The following is a 9,056-nucleotide window of genomic DNA, read 5'->3' on the forward strand; positions in this document are numbered from 1 at the left end:
TAACGCAGGAGAAGAGGCTAGTGCGGATTTGAGAAGAGTGAAAGGCTCAGCCATGTCTGCTGTCCACTCTAGAGGGGAAGCACCCGGAAGGCCTCCCTTAAGAGCCTCGGTTAGAGGTTCTGCCAAATCAGAAAAATCAGGAATATAAACCCGATTAAAATTAAATAGCCCCATTAATGATCTTAAACCAGTGACTGTGGTTGGCTTCTTTAATTTAGTAATTGTTATGACCCGATCTGGAAGAGGTCTTTCTCCCTCACGACCAACACTCTGACCTAAAAATGTAATAATGGTTGAAACAGCTGTACTTCCCGTTTGTTCAGAAGGAAGCCAGCCTCTTGAAGTGCTCTCAACAAGAGAGTGAGTACACTCAGATGCTGCACCTTATTTGGAGATGCAAAAAGAATGTCATAATTATAACGGACGGCGCGCACAATTCTTTTAAAATGGTTGAATGATTGGCAACAATGGGGTTGCTTTGGTGGTCACAGCATTCAATGCGGTGTAATTTATAGTAAGCCTATAGCTCTCGTCTGGCTTTCTTACAGGCCACATGTGAATCACATTGAGAGGCACATCTTACCACAATCCCTGTCTCGAGCTGGGTCACAATTGCCTGTGCCGCTCTCTCTTTCTCTCCGAAGAGGATACTGGAATACTGGAGGAGGTGCAGGACCTGAAACATTTAGAGGTTTAATTCTGCAAAGACCAACATCAAGTTTAGAAGTTGACCACAAATCTGAAAATTTCTCAGAAAAGTATTGTATCATTGGAGAGTCAGTAGACTCTTTCTCATTTGCTGTAACAGCTCCAATGTTACATTTAGGAGTTCAATTTTTCTGACGACTGGAATGGGAACTGGCAAAAATTGACTAACTATTTGATTTAGTTAATAAAATATCTGCTTCCAATTTCTCCAATATATCCATTCCCACTACAGTGCCAACTTGACTTTCTCCAACCCAGAATTGCACCCGAAAGGGTTTGCTTAAGTGGATAAATTATTAAGGGAATTAATTGAGACTGTGAAAAGACTGCCATCAGATAATCCTCGAAGAGTCATGTGTTTATTTGTAAAATGTAAATTAGAGTAGCTAAATAAATATGTAGCTATCCTGATCTCAAGTGCTTTGGTCAGCCTGTGGCATCAGCAGCTTAAGCTGTGCCTGCATGTCGACTTCCTTTTCTCTGCATCACCTCTATTTTCAGAGCGAAGCCGAAGGGGGGGGGGCTACTTTGGTAGCCGTCGCTGTTGCTGAAAAGAGGAACCTTTTTAAACATTTTTAAAACCCTCGCTCTCCATCTCGCTCAGGGCACCTATTTACGTAGTGGCCTGTTTCCTGACAATTATAACAGGTAATTACAGAGACAGAGGGCGATCCAATCGCATCATCTGCTCTTTTCGTTTGGTCAACAATATCTTGAGCTCTGGTTCCCCACGTGTGCAGTGTGTAACAGTATATGAGATTTCAAATCAACAGCTTCTTTCGTAGCAACAAACTCTTTCAAAGCTCATGTGAAATGCTCAGTATATTTAACAAAGAGCTTGTTAGTGCCCTGTCTGATCAATGTTACATTAGTGAAAATTTGGATTCCCGATCCAATCACATGCTGTACTTCAATACGCAATTCGTTAAATTAAGTAGCAAAATCATTTGCGGTTGTAATTAGTACAGTTAGATTTCATAATTGGCAGCGTGTTTACAATGCTAGGTAAATCACGCACACCAATAGTTCGATAGACCCCCACTTGGCCACCTGCTTATAGCATGGTAACCTTGAATATAATTTCACATATTTGCCCCACTCAGCCTCAGCTCTTCCAAACTGCCAGGAGAAATAACAAACTATATTCACAATTCTCAGAAATCTGTTACATTTCTGCCAGTTATAAATGTCATCAATCTTAGGAGCTTTGCCTACATCGGCTCTCGGCTCCTGTGTTACAAGATTTTTAATAAATCCCACATATCTTATAGCCTCTCTAGCTGCTTGCGCTAAATTATAAACCTGTACAATTCTACCATTTCTGTCTGTCAAAAGCCCTTTGACTTTCCTTATCCATAAACAACATAAAACACGTGCCTATTCCTTCTGTTCTTTGTGATCAGTAATTTCCTTCAACCTGTTAACTGTCACCCCGTCCCGAATACGGGACGCCTGCGCCGACTACACCACACCACAATCAAATCAAATCCAATCCTGACAAACTATATACCATTGGAAAAGTCCAAGACTCTCAAACATATATTTTACCAATATTCTTGTTAAAAGACTATGTAGGAAAAGTAATAAAATTAATTTATGACAAGAGTACACCCTCAGAAGTCTACATTACAAAAGAAGACTTCCTCATTGCCTTTTCTCTATCACATTTTATAAATCATCAGAAGTCATATATCACTCGAAAACATAAAATAATCAAAATTCATCCTTTAAATCCCATTTTAAAATCAGACATTGCATTACCATGTAAATTCAAGTCTATCTTCAGAAACCTGAGTGACAGTTGAGGGGTCAAAACCCATTCACTCGTGGACCCGAAATCTCTCTAAATCCAACTTTAACCATTTTCTGTCTTATTTCTTCTACATTACACATTCATTTGGAGTTTCTTTTATTTGAACAAGTGCCATTATCTCATGTGCTGACAAATCCAACAAGGAAAAGGTTTATTCAATTCAGATACACTTAATTAAAATTAATTCTTTATTTATCTTACCTTATTTTTACTTATCTTTACTTATTTTATTTATCTTTACTTATTTTACTTAATTCCTTTACTTATTTTACTTAATTTCTACTTATTTTTACTTAATTCCTACTTATTTTTACTTAATGCACCGTCTGACAATTTATTGATCTAAATTTAGTCGCAAGGTGGGGTTCTGTTTGTGTCGTAAACTGCCAAGTCTAATCCCAGAGACTATATCCATAAACAAGAGACGGCATTCAGACCCGACCAGCACGCTGTAAGTAAACCCTCACAGCGCGTGTCTCAAAATACTGTTGCCCTTTCGGTTTAACCCAAAAGTGCTCGCAATACACCCCCGGTAACCCCGCAGGATGTAAAGCGCAGATATTTATCCACACTACCAGTAACCCTCAATAGTGAACAACACATTTAATGCCGCGGATCGCCGTCTCGTCCCCCAGCGCGCGCTGATTTTTCAAATACGGTTAAACCACCGTCTACGGTTAAACCACCGGCTATGACCCAGGCTCGTTCTCTTGCTGCAGTCAAGAATATGAACGAGGTGGGTCTGCGGATATATCTCCTAGACCCGGCAGGCAACACCACAGAAGCCCATAAAGAGAAAAAGATGAGCTACTCACCTATCTTTATTTTGTCTTGCGTTGCATCAAAACTTAATGAAATGAAAACTTCAACGATCTCCAGCGGGTGCCTCCAAAAACTGATGCAAAAAATTAGAGACTTCAATCCTGGTCAGACGGTGGGGTGGTATTTTAGTATGCAAATTTATTCAAAGAATATAGGAAATGAGAATACAACTCATAACTGGCAAACAGATTAGTAAGTATTAAAATCAGCTCCAAATATAGAAAATACAAATCCCAAAATTAATATAGTTTTAAAAGCAATCCATGTATGATGGATGTTGCCCAATTAAAAGTAATACAAAATGCATTATAATATTCAAAAGTAATCAAGATGTTAAAAATAATAATAATACAAAGTATACAACAAGCATATAAAATACCTGCATTTCAAAATAGCAACAATAAAGACAATGTATCTGATATGAATAAAAACCTGTAAGATGATCAAAGAGTTCAAGTGAGCCCCGGAATATAGGAAGAAAAAAGGTGAGAAAAGACTAAGTCCAGCTAGAAGGGTCTAGGCTGAACTCAGTCTGAGTGAAAGAGAGATGGAGGAGGAGAAGAAGAAGAAGAATAGAGAGGAGAGGTGAGTTCTCCTCTTATAGCCTGCAAGTCTGTACCAAACTAATGGCACATCTATGCAGTCACGTCTCAGACAGCTATTAAAACATTCGTCATCTTCTCCGAAAATACATTAAGCTCTTGCAAGGTAATTTCGGTTCCCTATTTCCGCAGATCAGCAGCTTGATTGTCCAAAGTCTAACTACCTTACCCAAAAGGTCAACCGTCTCGTTCTTCTCTGATTAGAAACCCACAAAAGGAGTTAATAGCTTCAAATAGCAGGCGAGATAAGATATAATCACCTCTGCGTCATGCAGTTTTGAAAATACAATCCCTTCATAGAAATCGCTAATTCTAGCTTCTCTTGTTTCCATATATGTATAACAGTCTTCTAAGTCTAAAGTTCAGCTGAGGTCTTCAGCACAGGTTGTCCTGTACTTTTAAGCACGTAGCAAATGTAAGTCAAAATTTGGGTTACATCACATCTTGATGGATTTGTTCCTTACAAAAATTATCTTCTGGCTTCACAAGACATTAACTGATGGACTGGAGTTCTGTATATTATTGTGATGTTTTTATCAGCTTTTTGGGCTCTCATTCTGACGGCACCCATTCACTGCAGAGCATCCGTTTATGAGACACTGATGCAATGCTAAATTTTTTCCAAATCTGATGAAGAAACAAACTCGAATCACCTGAGAGTGAGGACATTTTCAGCAAATATTTGGAGCTCGTAGCATGAATCATTTGAATCAGTTCGGGAGTTCGGAGCGGGATCGCGAATCATTTGAGTCAGTTTGTGGATCGCGAATCATTTGATTCAGATCGGGAGTTCGGAGCGAGTTCGTGAATCGTTTGAGTCAGTTTGGGGATCGCGAATCATTTGAATCAGTTCGCTGATCGCGAATCATTTGAGTCAGATCGGGAGTTCGGAGCGAGTTCGTGAATCGTTTGAGTCAGTTTGTGGATCGCGAATCATTTGAATCAGTTCGCTGATCGCGAATCATTTGAGTCAGATCGGGAGTTCGGAGCGGGTTCGCGAATCGTTTGAGTCAGTTTGTGGATCGCGAATCATTTGAATCAGTTCGCTGATCGCGAATCATTTGAGTCAGATCGGGAGTTCGGAGCGAGTTCGTGAATCGTTTGAGTCAGTTTGGGGATCGCAAATCATTTGAGTCAGATCTGGAGTTTGGAGTGGGTTCGCGAATCATTTGAGTAAGTTTGGGGATCGCAAATCATTTGAGTCAGTTCGGGAGTTCGGAGCTGGTTCGCGAATCGTTTGAGTAAGTTTGGGGATCGCGAATCATTTGAGTCAGTTCGGGAGTTCGGAGCTGGTTCGCGAATCATTTGAGTAAGTTTGGGGATCGCAAATCATTTGAGTCAGTTCGGGAGTTCCGAGCGGGTTCGCGAATCGCAAATGGACTTGTTCACCTAGGAGATTGAAAATGTTTCTTTTTTGATACCCCGGAAGCCCAAATTCAGTCCCAGAACAATAAAGCCCACATAAGAGGTTGGAGTTTAAAGGCGGAATCTATATATTACCAAACTGCAGGGAGAGGAAGAGTAGATATAAGTCATGATTTGCAAGATTAAACAATCTGATGTGATCCGGCCACCTCAGAGAAAACCAGTGTTGAGCTGCTGCAAGAGCATTTGAAGTGAGAGAGTGATCTGTTCTTTTACTGCATGAGACTGTAAACTGTACTGATCAAAAGAGTCAAAGCTTGTAACAGATCTACAATAAATCTAAATGTTGACCATCAACAGCATTTAAATGAACACTAAACCAACCATTTGAGTCAGTTTGCGGATCGAGAATCATTTGAATCAGTTCGGGAGTTCGGAGTGGGTTCGTGAATCGCAAATATAGACTCGTTCACCTAGGAGATTGAAAATGTTTATGTTTTTATACCCCAGCATCAGTTTGAGGATCGCGAATGATTCGAGTCAGTTCGAGAGTTCGCAGCATGAATCATTTGAATCAGTTTGGGAGTTCGGAGCGTGAATCATTTGAGTCTTTGCTTACTGAAAACTGCATTGTGTATACTGTACGTTTCCTACTATTTTGTAGAAATACTGTTCAGTAAGTTTTAGTTTAGTTTAGTAAGCAAACTAAACTGAAAATGATCCTAAAACTAAAATTATTAATTACAAACGCACAAAGTTACTAAACACAGAATATATATATATATATATATATATATATATATATATATATATATATATGATTTAAACTAATAAACCTTATAACTCAATCAATAACAGCATCTTATCAGAAGTCAATACAATCAATCACAAGCGGTGAATTTGAGTCAGTTCGGGAGTTCGGAGCGGGTTTCGCGGATCTTTTGAGTCAGTTCGGGAGTTCGGAGCGGATGCGCGAATCATTTGAGTCAGTTTGGGGATCGCGAATCATTTGAGTCAGTTCGGGAGTTCGGAGCGGGTTTCGCGGACCTTTTGAGTCAGTTCGGGAGTTCGGAGCGGGTGCGCGAATCATTTGAGTCAGTTTGGGGATCGCGAATCATTTGAGTCAGTTCGGGAGTTCGGAGCGGGTTTCGCGGATCTTTTGAGTCAGTTCGGGAGTTCGGAGCGGGTGCGCGAATCATTTGAGTCAGTTTGGGGATCGCGAATCATTTGAGTCAGTTCGGGAGTTCGGAGCGGGTGCGCGAATCATTTGAGTCAGTTTGGGGATCGCGAATCATTTCAATCAGTTCGAAAGTTCGGAGCTGGTTCGCGAATCGCACATATAGACCCGTTCAACTAGGAGATTGAAAAGGTTTCTTTTATGAGACCCCAGAATCAGTTTGAGGATCGCGAATGATTCGAGTCAGTTCGAGAGTTCGCAGCATGAATAATTTGAATCAGTTTGGGAGTTCGGAGCGTGAACCATTTGAGTCTTTGCTTACTGAAAACTGCATTGTGTATACTGTATGTTTCCTTAGATTTTGTAGAAATACTGTTCAGTAAGTTTTAGTTTAGTAAGCAAACTAAACTGAAAATTATCCTAAAACTAAAATGATTACAAACACACAAAGTTACTAAACACAGAAAAAAAAAAAATATATATATATATATATATATAGGCATTATATATATATAACTATAATAGTACATCAATGATATCAAAATAACACCTGTTCCAAAAACGTCAGGTAGGTTTATCCACTGCAAATGCAAGGAATGATTTAAACTAATAAACCTTATAACTCAATCAATAACAGCATCTTGTCAGAAGTCAATACAATCAATCACAAGCAGTTTTATGAAGTCAAAAGGTTTATTTATGCTGACAGAACAATCTCTGACTGACAGGTGATAATCTAAAAATATTGAAATATCAAATCACAAATATCATCCCTTCCTCTGAAACAATGAATCAGTGCTCGTAAACAATCTTCAACTTCAAACCTTTAACTAAAAGCCATAATTCGAGTCGATTTAAACTGACTTTAGATCAAAATCTGATTTTATTTGCACTTAATTTTAAAAGTAAAGTACACACACGTCCACCGTGCCTTTGGCCACTTTTTAAAGTGGTTTATAAAGTAAACAGGAAAACCAATAATGCAAAAAAAGAAGCCCTATTAAAATATTGCTATTGTACAACCAGATAAACATGAATAAACACTCACCACAGCTCTTGATCCTGTCAGAAGAATTGTCCCAGACAACCCTCACATACACAATAAAACATAAACTACCTAACAATTATCATACAAACATCACACACACATGCACATTTACAATAAACGCATCTGTCTCGGACCAAAAAGACAAAAACACACATCCAACTAAAGACAAAACCCTGTCAATTCTACACACAGAAGGGCAATTTGCATTAAATTATACATTTTATATTATAAAGAGCTTTTCAAACAGTGTCCTTAAACTTCAGAGCCCTTCATAATCAAACGTCCCTTATCAAATGCATTTAAAAATCCCACTACAATGGCATTACATCATTACAATCCTTTCATGAGACTATATATACTCTGTCCTGTAGCTAATCACACAGTTTAAACACACAGAAGCTAGAAATACATCACGATTCAAACTCCAGGAAAAGAAATATAGAAATACAAGACATTATTTCTATCCCTGGACTCATTGAAGAGAATCCTAGAAAGGGCTGAAGGAATAAACGAATCAAAAATACATAGTGCTTTTTTTAAATATCAAGATTAATATTTAAGATGAGGCTGGAAATTATATGAATATTTACAAACATGCACAGAAAGAAAACAAAGACAAGTGAATTTATTGGGGATATTATATATATATATATATATATATATATATGATAACTGGGCATTTACTGTACCAGGATCAGATATTAATTATAATAAATACAGAACATCTCCTGTAACAGTGATTAAAAAAAGCACAAACCTACACACACACACACACACACACAGCTTTAAAAAACGCAGAGCTTCGTGAATGCGAGAGAATCGGTGACATGATGAACATTTGCATGGACCGTGTGAATATAACATTGATTCGAAAATAATTATGACTGCAAGTTCATTTTCTGTAAATCCTCTCCTTCACCATACGAGCGACGATGGATTGATTATCGTGCAGCATGCATAACCAACTTATGCAACATAACCAGAGCCTAAACACATACGTTATCACTCACCTGAAATACTCTACGATTCTCCTGAGAAATATAATCCAGAAAACCTGTCAGTTTATATTCAAACGATTACGACATCCTAAAACCTTCACGGTGACATTAGATTTACAATAAATTCGAATAAAAACAAAAAAAATTGATTTAAGAAACTTCACCAAAAATAAACATTTGGTGAAAATGTGCTCACCCTCAGGTCACCAGAGTTTGTTTCTTTATCAGATTTGGAGAAATGTTGCATTGCATCAGTGTCTCATAAACGGATGCTCTGCAGTGAATGGGTGCCGTCAGAATGAGAGTCCAAACAGCTGATAAATACATCACAATAATCCACAACACTCCAGTCCATCGGTAAATGTCTTGTGAAGCATTAAGATGTTTTTAACTTCAGACTGTTGCTTCCAGCTGAAATAGGAGTTCATAATCCATAAAAACACTTCCTCCATTGAAAAATTGTTCTGGTCTGAATCAGGAGAGAAATCTGCACAGATTTAAAAGAGTTAAACAAATATGTGGC

The sequence above is a fragment of the Carassius auratus genome, chromosome 48 (assembly GCF_003368295.1).
Source record: "Carassius auratus strain Wakin chromosome 48, ASM336829v1, whole genome shotgun sequence".
In the NCBI taxonomy this organism is placed as follows: Eukaryota; Metazoa; Chordata; class Actinopteri; order Cypriniformes; family Cyprinidae; genus Carassius; species Carassius auratus.